Here is a 17,560-nt window from a genome sequence, read left to right as displayed (position 1 = left end):
TGGCAAATTGGGGAGCAGAATTCAGTTCTGACACGCAGCCTTGAGTCCCATGCCAGCACTTCTCAAAGCCTGTTTCGTGGGTGCGGTGGGGTCACATAGATTCCAGGATCAAATGAGTTTGGGAAGTAGGTTAAACACAGTTATCTTGGTTCCCCTTCTGCAGGCCTTGTCAGAACCTTGAGCCCCAGGATGCGTAACCTCAGGGTCGGGAGAGTGTGGAGTAGATACGGCTGCAGCGTTCTCCATACCTGTTTGAGGACTGAAACCCTGTCCTCCTGCGCCGATTATCTCATTTCACAGAAAAATCTGCAGCCTGTCACAGAGGCCTGAGGCGAGGACCAGCAATGGGCACGGCTCTCAGTGCTTTGAAAAGCAACCCCCCAGGTGGTTCCCGGGATGAGGGGCTGTGGGTGGCAGGGGAGGGCAATGACGGAGCCTCAGCCCCTCAAGCTGCACACTGGGAACCAGGAAGGGCCAAAGCTTTGCCAGACTGGCCCTAGCCTCTGCCTCATCCTGGTCTCATCACCACAGCCTGAGGGCAAAGGCCCACCCCAAGCTGGCCTGAGAAAAGCCCATTTGTGGCTGGAGCGTTTCTTTTCAGTACTGTCAGTTGGACTGAACCTTGACTCAGAGCACCCTAACCCAGGCACACCCTGGGGTGCAGGGCCTGGCTCTGCTTAGGCCTTGGAGCCTGGCCACCCAGAAGAGAAGGACTTGCCATCGGAGCAATGTCACCAGAGCAGGATGCTCAGCAGCCCTGACCCCAGCTCACCTGCTCCTTTCTGCCTCCCCTCCCCCCTCCACACTGTGAAGGGACCCCAGCCCTCCACTCCCCCCAGGATGGGGAAAGGGGTGGGGACTTTCCTACAGCCACAAAAAGCAGACGGTAATACTGGGAGCCTGCCCCACTCCACACACACCCCCTCCAAGGGGCACCCTCAGACAGAGGCCCCTAGCATCCTGAGAAGCAGTGAAAAGCCCCAGCTTCTGCAGGGAGTCCTGCCAGGAAAGGTGGTCACTTTCCAGAGAGTAAATTCCATCCCTCCTGGTGGAATGTCCTGTGTGGCAGCAGAGGCAACGGAAGCACAGCCCCTGGGCTGTCTCAGCCTGACCACCCTGCTCGAGGTAGGCGGGCCCAGCTGGGCAGATGGCTGGCCCTGTCATCACCCAGGCTGTCCTTGCCTCTCCCCTGTGGGCCCAGTGGGTCAATGACGTCCCCGACACAGTCACCTACCCCAGGGATCTCCTGGCCTGGAAGGAGAACAACACAGACCACTGTGGACAGACAAACACGGACTCTGTTTGTCCAGGAATTGGGGCGCCAGTTTGGAGGGAACTCACAGACCGCACATTCTGCCACTTCTCTGCACTTTTCCAAAACAGCCTGGCCTTGGCTGGGCCGAGTTGCCCAGGGTGGCAGGGGGCTAGGAGCCAGGCACAGAGCCGGGAAAAGCAGGGCTAGGGGGCCAGCGTTGGGAGTAGACAGGTGAGGACAGGAACGCTGCTCTGCTGGCTCTGACATGCCTTGGAGGGGAAAGGGAGAAGCAGGCAAGAGGGGAAGAGGGAGAGGGGGCAGATGAAGAGAGAGGGAGGAGAGGGAGGGAAAGGAGGTAGAGAGGTGAGGAGATGGGAGGAGGAAGAAAGAGAGAATGCCCTTGTCTGGCCTCCCAGGAGACTCTTATTCCAGCCCCTTCAGCTTTGGCTCCTCCCTGTGAAAAGAACCCCCAATACCCGCTAAGTGCTGTTGCTCTGAGACTCTGGCCTCTTCCAACAGCTCTTCCATGCTGAGCAGCAGGTGAGTGACAGGGAGCAGGTGAGTGATGGGGACTCCAGAAAGGTTTCTGTGTGAATGGAGTGCTGTAACCGCCCCCCCCCCCCCCCCCCGGCTGTTTGAAGCACAGTGAGGGCTCCTTGGCTACCAGTAGCCGTGGGGCCAGGAGGCCGGCCTAGGTGAGGGTATGTAGGTGGCCTGGGAGGCGGGTGAGCTTGGGGGGCTCTGGCCCCTCTTTCCTGGCTGGTCTGCACCCAAGCAAGTCCTGGCTTTGGCATGCCTTCCTTCCTGAAGTTTCCTCTTCTGGGACTGGGGCTCAGCTTCCCTCTGAGACAAATGTTATGTAGAACACATCACAAGTGGCTCCCCTGGAGTGGTGGCCCTGGAGACGCCCGTGGAAGGTCTTTCTCTGAGCCCGGAGCTGTAGTGGTCAAATGGAAGCTCCCTGCAAGGACTCTTGTTGGCCTAACTTGAGTCACACGCCCAGCCCTGGCCAGAAGGATGGCTTCCTCTGATTGGAGTAGCTTGGAGTAGGGTCAGAGGGGTGGTGCAGGTTTGGCAGCCCAAGGTAGAGGGGAGAAGGAAGTCAGGAAGGGACAGGTGGACACTACTCCAGAGCACAGCTGGGGTGGGAGGGGAAGGAACTAGCAAGCGGGGGAACACCAGGGCCGCCGGACTGTGCCGGGGGTGTCGGAAGAGGGTGGGCAGTGAGCGACCTTTTGAGAGCGGAGATGCTGTAAGTAGAAGCCCTCACCGCTTCATGCCAGATTGTTTGTACTCCTATGCTACTAGTTCCTTCTCCCGCCGTGCTCCCAAAGGCTTTGTGTGACGTGTGTGTGTGTGTGTGTGTGTGTGTGTGTGTGTGTAAGTGTACTGTTTACTTTGAAATAATTATAGATTCACAGGAAGTTGCAAAGCAAGAGAAGCCCTGTGTACTCTACACCTGTTTGTGATTGTAGTGGAATCTCAAAACAGGAAATTGACATTGGTACAACGCATAGAAACACACTACACGCTCCTGTTGTTTTAGTCAGCGATGGACCTCATATTCGATGTTGGTCCCATGTGATTATAGTGGAGCTGAAAGATCCTCATCACCTAGTGACATCGCAGCATAACACATCACCTTTTCTGTGCTTAGATACACAAATGCCACTGTGTTCAGGGCTGGACAGGGTGACTGAGAGCACACAGGATAGTCCACAGTATTCAGCACAGTAACACTCTGCACAGGCTTATAGCCCAGGTGTGTAGCAGGCTCTGCCACCTATGTTTGTGTAATACATTCTGTGACAGTCTTATGACAAAATTGCCTAAAGAGGCATTTCTCAGAACATTTCCCTGTTTTTAAGTGATGTGTGACTGGATGGGTACAGTTGTGCCTTTTTATCACACCTGTAGATTTGTGGACCACCATGGCACAAATCTCTTCCATCACCACAAAGATCTCCCTCCGTCCTGCTGCCCTGGCACAGCCACACCCACCCCTGCCCCCACCCACCACTCTCCCCAGCTCCTGGATGCAGCTAATCTGTTCTCCAATCTAGAATTTTGTCATTTCAAGGTTATATAAATGGAATCATACAGGATGTAATGTTTTGGGACTGGCTTTTTCCATATAACATCAAGACCAGCCTGGCCACATGGTGAAACCTCGTCTCTACTAATAATACAAAAAAATTAGCTGGGCATGATTAAAAATACAAAAAATTAGCCAGGCATGTTGATGGGCACCTGTAATCCCAGCCACTTGGGAGGCTGAGGCAGGAGAATCGCCTGAACTCAGGAGGCCGAGGTTCTGGTGAGCCGAGAATCGCGCCATTGCACTCCAGCCTGGGTAACAAGAGCGAAACTCCGTCTCAAAAAAAAAAAAAAAGGCCATCCAAGTTGTTCCATGTGTCAATAGTCTGTTCCTTTTTGTTGCTGAGTAGCATTCCATGGTATGGATGTGCCAGTTTGTTTACCATTCACCCATCAAAGAAGATCTGTATTGTTTCCAGCTTTGGCTGTTACACAGAGAGCTGCTATGGACATCTGTGTATGTTGTTTATGTGAACACGCATTTTTATTTCTTCTATGAATGCAATTTCTGGGTCATATGGTAGTTGAATGGTTAGTTTTATAAGAAACTGCCAAACCGTTTTCCAGAGTGGCTGTGCCCTTTTCCAGTCCCACCAGCAACGTATGAGCGATCCAGTTTCCCGTACCCTCACTAGCATTTGGTATCATCATTATTTTTAATGACAGCTATTCTAATAGGTTCATAGTGGTATCTCATTATGGTTTTAATCTGCCTTTCCCCAGTGGCTAGGGAAACATCTTTTCATGTACGAGCTATCTGTAAATCCTGTTGGGTAATGAGGGTATTCAGGTCTTTTGCTCAATTTCTAATGGAATTGTTTGTTTTTCACTGCTGAACTCTGAGAGTCCTTTGCATATTCTGCATATTCTAGTAACTAGTCCTTTGTTGGATGTGGCTTGAAAATATTTTCTCCCATTCTGTAGCTTATTAATTTTTTTCTTTTACTTATTGTGCTTTGTTTCCACTTATTTATTTATTTAGAGACAGGGTTTCACTATGTTGCCCAGGCTGGTCTTGAACTCCTGAGCTCAAGTGATCTGCCCGCCTCAGCCTCCCAAAGTGCTGGGATTGAGGCACGAGCTACCACGCCATGACTGATTGATTGTGCTTTTCATGTCAAGCCTAAGAATTCTGCTTAGTTCTAGATCCTGAAGATTTTTTGCTATTTTTCTACAAGTTTTATATTTTTAATTTTTACAATGAAGTCTATAATTTCCAAATAAGATGTGAAATTTAAGTTTAAGGTTGTTGGTGGTGGGATTTTTGGTTTTTGCTACTGTTTTCATTTTTGCTTACAGATTCCAATTGCTCCAGCACCATTTGTTCACAAGAGTAACTGTCACCCACTAAATTGCTTTTGCACCTGTGACTAAAGTTGGCTGGGCATCTTTGCAAGAGTTTATTTCTGGCACCTCTTCTATTGGTCAATGTGTCTATCAGATAAAGGAATTTCTTCTACTCTTTTTAAAAGGTGTTTTCTTTTTTTGTATGGGTTCTTACTATGTTGTCCTGGACTCAAGTGATTCTCAGTTTCCTGAGTAGCTGTGACTACAAGTATGCACTATCGTGCCTGGCATCATTCTTTTTGAAGGGTATTCTACCTATTCTAAGACCTGTGCCTTTCCATATATATTTTGGAGAAAGCTTGTATATGTTGGCAAAAATTTTGCTGTAATTTTTATAGAAATTGAATTGAACTTTTAAATCAATTTTTGGGGAAGTGACATCTTCATTATGTAGACTCTTCCAATCCATGGACATATGCCTCTCCATTTATTTAGTTCTTTACTGATTTCTTTCATTAGTATTTCACAATTTTCAACATCCAGATCTTGTATATGATTTGAAAGTGTGTATCTAAGTATTTCATTTTCTTTGGAGTGATTGTAAATATTATGCGTGTGCTTTTTTGAAAAACGAATAGACTTCATTTTTCAGAGTGGTTTTAGGTTTACTTTTTCATCAACTCTGATTTACAAGATGAGGAATAGTTTAGTTTATTGTAGGTGCTTGTATTTCTTTTATTTCTGTTTTATCTTCCTCTGAATGCCCCAAGACCCCTCCTTGTATCATTTCCTATTTAAAGAGTTTCCTTTCGACATTCTTTAAAGGTAGGTCGCTAGCCACAAATTCTGTTTCCCCTTCATTTCTGCAGAATACCTTTGTTCACCCAATGTAGAATTTGCAGTCAACGGTTACTTGGTTTCAACATTTGTAAAAGGCTGTGCCACTTCCTTATGGTCTCAGTAGTTTCAGATGAGAAATTTTTCATTTAAATTGGTGGGCCCCTAGAATTAATGTGTCATTTCTTTCTGGCTGCTTTCAAGATTTTCCTTTCATCTTTAGTTTTTTGCTGTGTCTTGGCATGAATTGTTTTGGGCTTATCCTATTGTAATTCACTCAGTTTCTTGTGTCTGTGGGCTTATGTCTTTTGTCAAAGCTGGGATTTCAGCCATTATTTCTTTGAGTACTTTTTCATCCTCCCCTCTCATTCTTTTGGGATGCCAACATACAAATGTTGGGTCTTTGCCATTTGTGTATAGATCCTTGAGACTGTTTATTTCCTTCTTGTAGTCTGTCTTCTCCCTGTTCAGACTGGGTAAATTCCATTATTCTGTCCTCAAGTTTACTGACTTTTCTTCTCTGTCATCTCCATTCTGCTACTGAGCCCATCTAATGAGTCTTTTTTGCTTATTGTAGTTTTCAGTTTTATAGCTCTCCTTTTTTATAGTGTATATTTCTTTTTGAGATTTTCTATTTTTTCCTTTGTTTCAAGAGAATTTGAAATTGTTTGTTGAAACATTGTTATGATGGATGCTTTAAAATTCTTGTCAGATAATTTCAAGGCTTGTTCTCATTCTTGCTGTTGGCATCAGTTACTGTTCTCATTCAAGTTGTGATCTTCCTGATTTTGTGTATGATGTGTGATCTTTTATTGTATACTATACATTTGAGCTGTTAGGTTAGGAGGACTCTGGGTCCTATATAAATTTCTCATGTCAGTAGTCAGTCACCTTGATTAGGTTTAGCACAACGGACCTGACTTGTTTTTATGAACTGTAGTTCCAATGAAAATTTAATTTTCAGAGTCTTCGTAAGGTGATTTTGATTTCCTTAGTTTATCTAGTGCCATTGAGGCTCCCACTAACCCTTCTGGCAGAAGGGCAAAAGGAGCCTACCTAGGCTGAGCTGCCTGATGCTTCTGGGTAGGAGGAAGGAGTCTCTGGCTTGCAGTAATAAAGAGTTCTTCCAGGCTGGGCACTTGTAGCAGAATATCCCTTTCCTTGATCAAAGGCTAGAGATCTGTTGTGGTGTAATTACCTGGGTTTTTCCACCTGGACTCCTGGTGTCTCTGGGTGGAGAAGGTGAGCATCAAGCCAGTAGGATGATAGGGCTTCCCGGGCTGGTACTTGTCATGATTACTGTAGCTGTACAACGTCATCAAGTTGGATAGAACTACTTCTTCCATGTTATTTTCTTCTTTCTCAATATTGTTTTAGTTATTCTAGTTCCTTTGCCTTTCATATACATTTTAGCACAACCTTGTCTATATATACGAAAATTCTTGCTAGAATATTGATAGAAATTGTGTTAAACCTGTATATTAATTTGGAGATAAATGATATACAGCCCAACCTTGCAGACCAAGGTTGGGATGGGAAGGTGATGGGGGAGAGAACAGATGGAGACCAATGTTACTCTAGAGGAAGGTGAAGGAGCTAGCAAGGTAGTGAGTGGGCTGATGGGAATGGGGCGTGGTAAATGACATTTTAAGAGTGGGGAGGCTCTAAGTCGAAGCCATTGCTGCTCCCTTTGACGTTATTTGCATTGTTGTCAACGACTTCTCATCAGAACAAAGCCATGTTCCCAAGGGTTTGTGTGACTGTGTGTATGTATGTATGTATCTTAGAAAGTCAGAGTGCACCAACAGTAACACACATATCCTTCTGCTGGGAATGGTAATAATGGGGCAGCTCTGCACATGTGGGGACAGCAGGCATATGGGAAATCTCTGTACCTTCCTCTCAATTTTGCTGTGAACCTAATGCTGCTCTAAGGAAAAAGTCTTTAAAAAAATACTCATACAGAAACAAAAAGCTGTGAATATCCTAGTGGTAGGTAAGAGAGGCAAGGAAGTACAAGCCTAATCATTCTGTTATATAAAAAATGTTCAACTTGTGGATGTTGATGCACAAATATTGGTTATTGGGGGAATTCAGAATTAAAATATGTTACTGGGACTTGAGAAAGTTGAAATGGTTGAAGACTTTGGCTTAATGGGCTGGGCAAAGATTTCTTGAGTAATACCCCACAAGCGCAGGCAACCAAAGTCATCATGGAGAATTGGGATCACATCAAGTTAACCCATTTATGCGGATTTTCACACAAATCTTTTGGTGTGAAGAATCAGACCTTGGCAATTGCCTTGAGCAGCAGGATATAAATAACTCCCACAAGCTTAGCGTTCCGATAATAGAACACTGGGCCAAAAATGGGTTAAAAAGCTTCTGCTTCTACAGCAAAGTAAACAATCACCAAAGTGAGGAGACAACCTACAGAGTGGGAGAAAATATCTGCCAACCGCCCATCTGAGAATGGAATAATCAGAAAATATAAGAAGCTCAAACAATCCCATAGGAAAAAAATCTAATAATAAAAAAATGGCAAAATATTTGAATAGGTACTACTTTAAGTCTTAGAATTTCAAAAATAAGATAACTCTGGAAATGGAAACACCTCTCCCGCCTTCTCTGTTAATATTTACTAAGCACTTTGCATGATGCTTTGGTTACAATAGGCTAAGACTAAATACACATTCCTGTTTTGATTTTTTGAGACAGGATCTTGATTTGTTATCCAGGCTGGAGTGTAGTGGTGTGATCACAGCTCACTGCTGCCTTGAGTTTCTGGGCTCAAGTGATTGTCCCTCCTCAGCCCCCTGAGTAGTTAAGACTATAGGTGCATGCCAACATGCCTGGTAAATTTTAAAAATTTTTGTAGAGATGGGGTCTTACCATATTGTCCAGGCTTGTCTCAAACTCCTGGGCTCAAGCCATCCTCCTTCCTTGGCCTCCCAAAGTACTGGAGTTACAGGCAAGAGCCACCGTGCCAGGTCCATTTGTTGAATCTGAAGAAATCAAAGCAGGGCTGAATTTCATATGTGGGGCCCTGGATGTAGACAGAGATGTCGAGATGTACAGAGACATACTCATCAGTGTGACTCAGCTCCAGCAGCCTTTTGGTGGTGGATCTCCCAGGCTGCCATTTCAGTTTCTCAGACGAGAGCATCTGACTGGTCTGGCTGTGTCCACCTCCAAGCTAGTTAGCTCTGTCTCAGGAAACGGGGTCATTCAGCACAAATAAGGCAGCTGAGAAGTGGGGTGGCCAGAGAGATCTATCTTGCCTAAAGGGTCCACTCCAGGTATTAGTGATATTTATAAAACTCAACCCAAAAAGTTTCATCGTAAAGTCAGTGCATAATCAGGAAAGCAAAGCAGAGAAATTGTTCATGTGGGATAGAATAAATCAGAGATGGCTTCCTGTAGGAAGATGTTCCTTTTTTTTTTTTTTTCACATGGTTCTAGATACAGGCCTGTCTAAAAGATCACCAGCTCTCACTTCTTCACAAGTCACCCTAATTCTTGCCACTTTGGAGTTCTCTGCCAAGACCTGACATCTCATCTGGTGCTCTCTAATTCTCTGGCTGCAGATATGTTCCTGGTGTCTGGTGTGACCTCAAGCCTGTTCCCTCTATTAAGTGAAGAGCTTGGTGTATCTGCCTCAGTTCTTACCCACAGTGTAGGAGATTGATTCGGTGTTGAAGAACACTGCATGGGGTTACATGAGACAATGTGAGCCAGGCCCTTGCCGTGCTGTGGTGAGCTCCAGATGAAGGTCTCCGGGAGCCTGCAAAGGGCTCGCCTTCCTCCCGGCACAGTGTCGGGGGCTGTGGGACCAGTGCTGGCCCTTGTGAGAAGAGCATGGGAATGCATGAGAGGGGCAAAAAGTCAAGAGTACAGCTACACTAAGTGCTGGTGGGAGGATGGAACCCAGGAATTCTTACACTCGATGGGCGTGGAAAACATTGAACGACTCTGGAAAATGCTTCAGGAGAAGCTCATCAAGCTGATGTGGCTCTTCCGTCCTCAGATGACCTGCAGCCCCTCCCCGTGTGTGCAGGTGCAAGAGTGCACGTGAAGGCCCCAAAGTGAAAATGACCCAGATGGCCATGAACCTGGGGTTCCTGGGATGGCCTCAGGAGGCCTTTGCACTCTCAGTATTGTATTTACAATTTTTGTTTTTGTGCCTTCTTGGAGGTGAGCGTTCATAGCTTCCATCTCTTTCCAAAGGGGTCCAGAGATCTATGGGGTTTAAGAATCAGTGCTCTATGTTTAGGTCAGAGGTGTGGTTTGATGTGTGTCTCCTCCAAATCGCTGTTGAAATGTAACCCCCAGTGTTGGAGGTGGGGCCTGGTAGGAGGTGCTGGGGTCACAGGGGCAGAACAGCTCGTGAATGGCTTGGTGGGCTCCTCATGGCAGTGAGTGAATTTTCACTCTCTGAGTTCATGCAACATCCAGTTGTTTAAAAGAAGCTGACCCCACCCCCTTGCTCCCTCCCTCAATGTATGACAGGCCTGCTCCCGTGTCACCTTCTGCCATGAGGGAAAGTTCCCTGGGGCCTCCCCAGAAGCCGAACAGGTGCTGGTGCCATGCTTCCTGGACAGCTCGAAAGAACATGAGCCAGCTAGACCTCTTTTCTTTATGAATTACCCAGCCTCAGGCCTGCCCTTCTTTCTTTCTCTCTTTTTTCTTTTCTCTTTCTTTCTTTCTTTTTTACTCTTTCTCTTTCTTTCTTTCTCTTTCTTTTTTTCTTTTCTTTCTCTTTGTTCTTTATTTCTGGAGTCTCGTTCTGTTGCCCAGGCTGGAGAGCAATGGCTCACTGCAAACTCTGCCGCCCAGGTTTAAGCAATTCTCCTGCCTGAGTCTCCTCAGCAGCTAGGTGCCTGCCACCACGCTGGCTAATTTTTGTGTTTTTAGTAGAGATGAGGTTTCATCATGTTGGTCAGGCTGGTCTCAAACTTGTGACCTCATGATCTGCCCACTTCGGCCTCCCAAAATGTGGTATTGCAGGTGTGAGCCACTGCACCCAGCACACCCCCAAACCTTTTTTTTTTTAAAGGGACACAGTCCTACTCTGTCATCCAGACTGAAGTATGGTAGCATGATCATGGCTCACTGCAGCCTCAACTTCTCGGGTTCAAGCACCCCTTCTGCCTCAGCCCCCTGAGTAGCTGGGACTGAAGGTGTGTGCCACATGCCCAGCTAATTTTTAAATTTGTCAGTAGAGATGGGATCTCACTATATTGCTCAGTCTGGTCTCAAACTCCTGGCCTAAAGTGATGCTCCCACCTCAGTCTCCCATAGTGCTAAGATTACAGGTCTGAGTCAAAACAGACCAACAGTCAGTAACAGTAATTAATAGGAGAGATTTCTGATTCATCATTTCTACTGTGTCCCAGGCTCCAGTATCCCTTTTTACAGGCGAGGAAACTGAGGCTCTGAGTGCTGAGTGATTTGCCCAAGGTTCTACAGCTAGAAAGTCAGAATCATTTCAGAGGATATCTTGGGGCTTTCTGCCAGAATGGGGAGGAGCTGCTGAGGGTCCTGGGCTGCAGCTTTCTGGAAGCTGTGGGCCTCTCCAGTCTCAGAGTGAAGACACGTGAGGGTGGGGCCCGATGGGCCTGGGGCACAGGTGCAGAAGCTCCAGATGGGGGCCTAAGCTGTGAGGCGTGGCCTCCTTCCCTTTTTGTAGGGCTGGCAGAGAGGGAGCTGAACAAGGGGACAAAGCAGGCCCCTCCTCAGGCCCTGAGAAAGCCAGAGAAAGTAGGGCTTCTGCAGCCCCTGCTCTGGCCTGCAGGAGGCCCTGGGCTGCGGGTGCTCCTGGGGGCTCCTTGGCAGTGGCAGTTGGGGACTGTGCCTGGGAGGCTGGGAGGAGGGAGAGAACCTAGAGAGGGGTCAGGGCAAGTGTGGGCTCAAACTGGAGAAAGGGGCATGTGGTGTGCCCTGAGGCACCAAACCTGCAGCACTCTACAGGGTGGGGGAAGGCGATGAGGCACCATGCTTAAGAAAACAACCTGGGGGTCAGGGCTGGCCCCAAGCCTGGTTGAGTAGCACTTGGAGAGAACGTGTGGTGGGGTGGAGCCCATGACAGGGTGTGGAAGGAAGGGTTGAAGGCCAGGAAGCGATCTTTCCTCGGCCCTTAGCATCAGCTCCACCCTCACTGGAGGGTCGGGTCCTCTGGAGGGCAGGATGGTGTCTGCCCTGGAGTAGGGGTCCTCTGGGCCTCTCACTTGCCAGTGACTGGGCAGTGTGCTTCTCTGCCCCTCAGGCTACACTCACGGGCTCATGCTTTCAGACAGAGGGCTTGTGCCAGGAGGAGGAGAAAGAGGAGTGGAGGGTGCCCCAGGGCTGGGCTTCGAAGGGAGCCCAGTTCAAGTTGTCTGGGGAAGCTTTTCTACCCTCGGTGCCACCCTTTCCTGGCACTTTCACTGCCTCCTGTCCATCAGTCTTCTGTCTGTCAGTCAGCGGGCTGAGTCAGAGATGCCCTGGGGCTGGGGGCTGCCTGCCAAAGGCTTGACTCACTGAGAGTGGCTGACTGGTTTCCCCAGCCTCTGCCCTTCCCTGTCAGAACACGCAGAGGGGCTGCAGCTGGGGGAGAATTCCGAATCTCACTCCTGGCCATCTCGTTCCTGGGTGGATCTTCCCTGAGAGCAAGGGGCATGGGCCTCTGTCCTGTGCCAGCCTCTGGCACCTGGGCTTCAAACCATGGCTGAGGCCCTCTGCTCTGGGCTTCTTCCCAGCCGGAGCTGACATGAGCCAGGTGTGTGTGCTCAGGCCCACTTGGTGACTGAATGAGTCTCCCCTCACTGCTGGCTCAGAGCCACCCCTGGCCCTCCCATCCCATGTGGGACCTCGCAGGCGCCTGCTTCCTCAATTCACAGGAAGGTTGGAGATGCTGTGCTGATTTTTGTGCTGTGGCTCTAAAAGTCATTTCCTAACACTTAGTCCCTCCATTAGTTCTGATTTGCCATTTTATTCCAACAAGAAATAACACAAACCTTCAAGCTAGGGAGCTGAAACGCTGTGCAAGGAGCAGAAAGCGGGGTGTGGGCAAGCTCAGTCAACGAGGCGTCTGGGCAGGGAGAGAGAGGGCTTGGAGTCTGTGACATGGAGTGGGCTCTTCCGAGAAAGCTGCATTCCCGAGACAGGGTCTGGGGGCTCCCTGCAGAGGCCAGGCCACCCTGCTCCAGGGCAGCCTGCTCCCCTTGGAATGGGAGGTGCCCCAGCAGCCAGTTCTGGGCCTCTACATCTGAGCTGTCCAACGGCCAGTCCAGGACCCAGTCTTCATGGTGTTGGCCCAGGGCTGCTGAGCCACAGCTGCTGCCTGGCGGACTGAGGAGGGTGAGGCTGGGGGCTACAGTGACAGTTGTGCAGATCGAAGGCCTGGCGCTTGCGGTCAGTAAAGACAAGGAATCGGAAGCAAGTCCCCACTGGTTCAGAGCCGCCGAGTCCAGCAGGGGCTTCTGCTTCAGGCACTGCCAGTTCCTGGGTTCAAATGCCGCACCCCTCCCACCCCGGGTGCTCTCTCTGCTTTACCTCTTGGCCCTTGAATGTCTGTGTCTGTCTCCATTCTGAGTGGGGTGGGCCATGGGGTGCGCTGTCCATGCAGCCCCAGTGGAAGGGGACTTCTCTCTCCTGTCCTCATGCAAACCCAGGGAAGAATGATTGGCTGTGGGTGGGGAGGGGCAACTTGATTAGTTGGTGGAGCCACGTGCCTGCTCGGTGGGGTGGGGGTGGGGGCATGTGATTGTCTGCCTCACCATGAGGACCTGAAGAGATGGGGGCTTCCCAGACTGCTGGGAGGGTTGGGGAGCCTCAGCCAGCCTGCCTGGGATGCCCAGCCTGCTGAACTGGGCATTTGCAGCTCCGGCTGTGGTTCTGGCCCTTTCTTTTCTTTTTTTAATGGTACTTTAAGTTCTGGGGATATGCAGATCTTGCAGGATTGTTGAATAGGTATACACAGGCCATGGTGGTTTGCCGTCTCTATCCCCGCCATCACCTACATCCCCCCATCACCTACATCAGGCATTTCTCCCAATGTTAGCCCTCCTCATCCTCCCCACCCCCAACAGACCCCAGTGTGTGACGTTCCCCTCCCTGTACCCATGTGTTCTCATTGTTCAACACCTGAATATGAGTGAGAACATGCGGTGTTTGGTTTTCTGTTCTTGTTAGTTTGCTGAGAATGGTTTCAGATTCATCCATGTCCTTACAAAGGACATGAACTCATCTTTTTTCATGGCTGCATAGTATTCCATGGTGTATACGTGCTGCATTTTCTTTATCTAGTCTATCATTGATGGGCATTTGGGTTGGTTCCAGGTCTTTGCTATTGTAAACAGTGCCGCTATGAAAATATGTGTGCATGTATCTTTATAATAGAATGATTTATAATCCTTTGGGCATATACCCAGTAATGGGATTGCTGGGTCAAATGGAATTTCTATTTCTAGATCCTTGAGGAATCACCACACTGTCTTCCACAATGTTTGAACTAATTTACACTCCCACCAACAGTGTAAAAGTGTTCCTACCAGAGCAATCAGGCAAGAAAAAGAAATAAAGGGTATTCAATTAGGAAAAGAGGAAGTCAAATTGTCTCTATTTGCAGACAATGTGATTGCATATTAGAGGACCCCATTGTCTCAGCCCAAAATCTCCTTAAGCTGATAAGCAACTTCAGCAAAGTCTCAGGATGCAAAATCAATGTGAAGAAATCACAAGCATTCCTATACACCAATAACAGACTAACAGAGAGCCAAATCATGAGCGAACTCCCATTCACAATTGCTACAAAGAGGACAAAACACCTAGGAATACAACTAACAAAGGATGTAAAGGACCTCTTCAAGGAGAACTACAAACCACTGCTCAACGAAGTAAGAGAGGACACAAACAGATGGAGAAACATTCCATGTTCATGGTTAGGAAGAATCAATATTGTGAAAATGGCCACACTGCCCAAAGTAATTTACAGATTCAACACCATCCCCATCAAGCTACCAATGACCTTCTTCACAGAACCAGAAAAAAGCACTTTAAATTTCATATGGTTCTGGCCCTTTCTAACTGCACACCTGAGGAAGCCCTGGCTCATGGCGAGCCTCATTCCCCTCCTTCCTCCAGGAGAGTTGGAAGTTGAGGGTCATAACAGATCTGAGTGGACTTAGGTGGGGACTAGTAGAACTGGTGTCTCCGTAACAAAGATTCAGTCCGGCTCAGGGCAGACAACCTCTCGCAGGGAGACGTCTTTTCCCCTCCTGTCAAGGAAACAAAAATATGAGCAGGCTGCACACACTCAATGGGCTTTTGGGGCTTTTGATTACCGGGAAGTTCCAGAGGCAGGGGCAGCCAGGCTGTGTGGGTCCTCACTGCTGTCTCATCAGGGCAGCACACAGGGACTCGGCAGGGCCAGATGTCGGAGCCTGGAAGAAGGACGGAGGCTGTGGGGCTGTTAGGCTGCGTGGATAGGAAAGCTCCTGTCCCTCACCTCCAATGGGGCCAGGCTGCTGCAGCTCTCAGCATGGGACACCTGCTCCATCCTCGCCACCTTCTTCCAGCACTGGTGGCCCCAGTCCTCAGGCCTCAGCACTAGGCTGAGGCTAGTTTTGGGGGAGCCCTGCAGGAGGCTGGCTCTCTCTCTGACACGCCCAGTCACAGGGGATCAGCTCCTGGCAAGTTAACCCCTATCTCCCACCTTCCTCTCTTGGCCTAGCCACAAACTACCCAATCCTGGACCAACTGTCTTACCCCACCAGTTGCAAGGATGATGGAGCAGGGCAGATGGCACAGAGCAGCCGGTATTCCCAGACCTGGGCTTCCTCAGCCCACTGCCTGCAGCCCACCCAGCATAGCTGCTGGGGAGGGCCAGAGGCCTAGTGGCAGAACACGCCTAAGTTTTGTCTACACACTGGACATTCAGCCATGGGGAGTGTCTGACAGTTACACTTAACTCCCATACCCGGCAAGAGGGCCCCACCCAGGGGAGTTGACATAGCACCCCCCCGCCCCCAGAAAGCTCTATAGATTCCCTGCTGGCCTGCTTCTACGCTCAGCCTGCCCACAGGCTTCCGATCTAAACTCTTGTTTCACCTCTCCCCAGTCCACCCTTGGTTCCAGCTGCGCCTTCCAGGCCCATGCCAGAAATAGGCTGGCTGGAAGAGCCTCTGTGAGCTCACAGGACCTTGAGGCCAGGGGACACCCCATGTTCCCACCCAGTTCACATGTGCTCCAGGTCCAGCCTCAGCGGGCAACTCTTGTCAGTACCTGTGATCAGTGTTTCTGTGCTGGATCAGCAAGGTCAACTTGGCCTTGAGCTGACCTTCCTCAGTGCTCTCTGACTGCGGGCTGTGCATGGCCCTGCTTTTTCCAGGAGAGCGCGGCCTCTTTGTGCTTCTCAGGGACCATTGCACTCTGTGAATGCATAACGACAGGAACTGTGGGTGAAAATGGATGTGAACTTCACCTGGTCCAACAGCCCACTCAACAGATGAAGCAACTGAGGCCCCGAAAGGGAAAGTGACTTCCTTGTGACCCGCTGGCTTGTTGAAGTTGGAATTGTTTTGCAGAACCTGGCTTTCTTGGCTCCAGGCCGGTGTCTGCTCCCTCGACACGCTACCCTGAGTGCTGAGGCAGTGAATGCATCTCCTGTTCTGAAACCAGTCACTCGAAGGCTGTGGATAAAATTCTCAGACCTTCTACACAAGTCAGAATGGGCCCCGTCCTTGCATTTGTCCTTGCAAATGAGATATTGCCCACTCCAAGGAGCTTGTGCACAAGAAAGAATTTACTGCTTGGTGTTCAAGGCAGCCCAGGGAGGAGCTGACCTCAGGCTCAAGAGATGCCCATCTGGTGCCAATCTGGCTGGCCACAGGGGCTTCTGGAGCCTGAGGACCCTGGAAAAACTGGTCAACGTGGCTCCTCTAGGGCAGGAGTGGATTTTCTGGCCCAAGGAGCTGTTGCTTGAGACTCAAAGAGGGAGGCGAGGAGAACAAACATCTAGCTGGAGGACACAGGCACTGGGAAGACCTGAGGCTGGAAGCTGGTTAGGATCTTTTTTTTGATTTGTTACATTGTGAAAAATATTCCTTATATATTGAGGAGCTTGTAAAAAGCTAAAAGTTTGTGTACAGGTTAAAGAATAACAATGAAGCAGATATCCTGTTTTTTTCTTCTGTTTCAACACCCAATGAAGTAGTTCTCAGGATGAGAAAATTAACTCCGCCAGGCCTTGCACTCGCTCTCTTTCATTGCATCCTTCCCCTTCTGCGACCTCCCAGTGATGATTTTATTACTCTGCTTCCCACCTTGGAATATAGCCCCAAGCAAAAGAACATTTCATGTTGCCTGTTTTTATTTTATCTATCTATTTATTTTATTTTATTTTTTTTCTGTGGGGTAGAGTCTTGGCTGTCTTGCCTAGGCTGGTCTCGAACTCCTGGGCTCAAGTGATCCTCCTGCCTCAGCCTCCCAAAGTGCCAGGACTCCTGCCATTTTAGAAATGAAATCATTTTTCTTTCACTTGCTTCTTTTGCACCCCGTTGTGGGTGCTGAGATTCCTCTATGCTGACACGTGGAGTTGTGGTTCATTTGTTCACTACTGTATAATAACCCACCATATATAATAAACACGTTTGGATTTATCTATCCATTCTACAGTCAATGAATATTTGGTTGTTTTCAGTTTTTTTCTGCCATAAACTGTGCTGCCATGAGCATTCTTGTCTCTTGATGAACACATTTCAGAGTTTCTTTAGAAGGAGCTTGTAGGATGTATATGTGTTCAACTGTAAAAGATGGTGGCAAATTATGCCCCAGGTGTGTTCTTCCTGTTTCTTACTGCTCCTGATGGTGTCCTAATACTTCAATCAAACACTTAATCTAAACTCTGTGATCTGAAGGGTTAATTGGAGGATGGGCTTCAGTGAAGGAAGGGGGCATTTGGCTCTCGAATGCCCTACACCATGAAATCCCTGGGGCCTGTGGAAGCCCCTGGGAGAGGCATTGCAGGTGATGGGAGGTCTGGGAAAGTGAGAAAGCACATCCACACGGTGGCCCCACAGCTGGCAGAGGAAGGGCTAGTGGAGC

The sequence above is a fragment of the Callithrix jacchus genome, chromosome 14, assembly GCF_049354715.1.
Source record: "Callithrix jacchus isolate 240 chromosome 14, calJac240_pri, whole genome shotgun sequence".
NCBI classification, from domain to species: domain Eukaryota; kingdom Metazoa; phylum Chordata; class Mammalia; order Primates; family Cebidae; genus Callithrix; species Callithrix jacchus.
Note: the sequence above shows the minus strand (reverse complement) of the source record.